The 2533-nt window shown below is 41.3% G+C and overlaps 1 non-coding gene across 1 annotated transcript; it reads left to right on the forward strand.

Annotated features, from left to right (window-relative positions):
- Positions 1-345: 345 nt before the first annotated feature.
- Positions 346-452, forward strand: LOC130502101 (small nucleolar RNA R71). The gene has a single exon (XR_008940058.1). It is a non-coding gene; the product is annotated as a small nucleolar RNA R71 (small nucleolar RNA).
- Positions 453-2533: the final 2081 nt, after the last annotated feature.

A 2533-nucleotide genomic window follows, 5' to 3' on the forward strand; every position in this document is an offset into this window, starting at 1 on the left:
TCCTCTTGGCTTTCTAATCCATCAACCTCCTTGATCCCTGCATGCTGCTTTTGTTTCTGGTCCCCAACAGAGTTCAACTGCCCTTGCTTAGCCTTCTCTTTGATAAGCATGTCTAGCTTATCTTGGAGAGACTTAATCTCCTTCCTTGTGTGGTGATCATCACTTCTGTTGGCCCTGTCGTGTTCCCCACTGTAGACTGAGTCACTCTTCACCATGTTCTCAACCAGCTCCTCTGCATCCTCTTCAGTTCTGCCTAGGAAGAATCCATTGCTTGATGTGTCTAATCTGGCTCTATACTCAGGTAGAGCACCCCTGTAGAATGTGCTCAGCAAGCTTTCCTTTGTGAATCCATGGTGTGGACACTGAGACCAATAGCCCTTAAACCTCTCCCATGCTTCACTAAAGCTCTCAAGGTTCTTCTGCTGGAAGGTAGAGATTTCATTCCTTATCTTGGCTGTCCTGTAGGCAGAGAAGAAGTTCTCTAAGAATGCTCTCTTGCAATCATCCCAGGAAGTGATGGAATCACTTGGAAGAGTCTTCTCCCATTGGTGTGCTTTATCTCCCAAAGAAAAAGGGAACAACTTGAGCTTGAAGGCATCTTCAGAAACACCATTTATCTTGGACAAACTACAATATCTGTCAAACTTGTCCAAGTGATCATATGGATCTTCAGCAGTAAGGCCATGATACTTGTTGTTCTCTATGGTATTGAGCAGCCCTGACTTGATCTCAAAGTTGTTGTTCTCCACAGCTGGTGCTCTGATTCCCAACCTATGACCATAAATGTGAGGGCGATCATAGGTTCCAATGGCGCGAGCTTGGCGCTGTGGGTGTTGTGGTCGAAGGTTGGCAGCTCCTTGACCATTTCCCTCTTGGGCAGCTTCCAAGGGGATCTCTCCAGCCTGATTCAGGTTCTAATGATGAGCCATCTCAAAACCCAATCTGTCTAAATGAGCCTGTTGCTCCTCCTCTCTCCTTCTCCGTCTATTCTCTCTTTCCAAAGTTCTGATGTCTGGTACTAATGGAGTGAGGTTTGTAGTGCCTCTACTTCTCAAGTTCATACACCTGAAATGCAAAAAGAGGAAGAAGCAGAGCCAATATCACAATAAAAATAAAAATGACTTAGTCTCAAGCAAGTGACTAAATCCCAATGTCAAAATCAACTTAGAACTTGGCAACGGCGCCAATTTGATAACAGAACTTTTCAGGTCCCTATCAAATGTTGTAGTGTAAAGATTGTCGAACCAATCCTAAGTGATTCTAAAGCAAAGGGAATGCAAGACCATGCTTAATCTAAGTGCAATCAATAAGTGGAGTGAAGTGAACTAAGAACTAGAGTAGAAATGCAATAAAGAAATGATCTTTGTTTCTCAATATGAAGCAAGAGGACTCATGGGATTAGGGAATTGACATTGGGTGATCAAGTTTCAATCTAAAGGTGGCAGCTTTTCAATCAATCTATCAACCTTAAGCCTAGACACAATCCTAAACAAACTCTATCTCTAGATGAATGTTCATTTGCTAAGGTAACTCAAGCATCAAATCTCTTTGGTTGAATGTTACAAAAGCAATCATGGAGAACAAGTCTACTAGCCATCTTAACACCTTTAACAACAAATCTCTTTGGCAAAGTATGTTAAAAGCTTAGGAGAGTTGGTTCAGGCATTTCATCAAACACCTTGTGGGTGGGAAATGCCTAAAGCTCAACTTTTGAGAGGCTAACTCAAAAGATGCATTGAGAACACTCTACTAGCAAGGAACAAGAGAGATCTATACTAAAACACCTTAGATCTAGCTTAATCACCCTTAGTCTCCCTAACCCATGAATCCAAAAGGAGTCTACTCACTAATCTTCATGATTAACCAACCCCATGGTTGATTTAAGAGAAATCATGTTGAGAAGCAAGTTTAATCCAACAATTACAAAGAAATGAGAAGAAAAGAACTAAAGATTCAATCTTTCTTCAAGGTTTCAATGTGTTCTTAAGAGAAAACAAGATAATCCCATCATTAGGGTCTAAAGAGTATTTATAGTAGCCTAAAAACGAGCTGGGTCGACCCAACAAACCTGGGTTAACCCATGATAATTTGGGTAAAAGTTGGTAAAAACAGATGTGAGTATTTTTTCTAAGTGTCACAGCTGGTTTTTGACGCGTCCAATAAGCCGCTGGAGGTGCAAAAAGCCACTGTGACATCACAGCTGGTTTTTGACGCGTCGTCACTTTGGCCACTGCGAGAAGTCGAAATTGGACAGGGAGGGAGTTATTTTTCCCAGCTGGTTTTTGACTTGGTACATTACACCGCTGCAGAAGGCCGCTGTGACACTTAGGCTCCATTTCGTTTCTCGACCAAAATCACTCTTTTTGCATCAAATCAAGCTCTAAATGCTTCCAACTCACCAAATGACATCTCCATCACCTAATATAGACAAATGAAGTGCAATGCAACCTAAACAAGTCTAAATGCTATCCTAAATGATCAAAATGCAAGATAAAATGAATGACAAAATCTATTAAAAACACAAGATATCATA

Source organism: Raphanus sativus, unplaced genomic scaffold, assembly GCF_000801105.2.
Source record: "Raphanus sativus cultivar WK10039 unplaced genomic scaffold, ASM80110v3 Scaffold0420, whole genome shotgun sequence".
Classification (NCBI taxonomy): domain Eukaryota; kingdom Viridiplantae; phylum Streptophyta; class Magnoliopsida; order Brassicales; family Brassicaceae; genus Raphanus; species Raphanus sativus.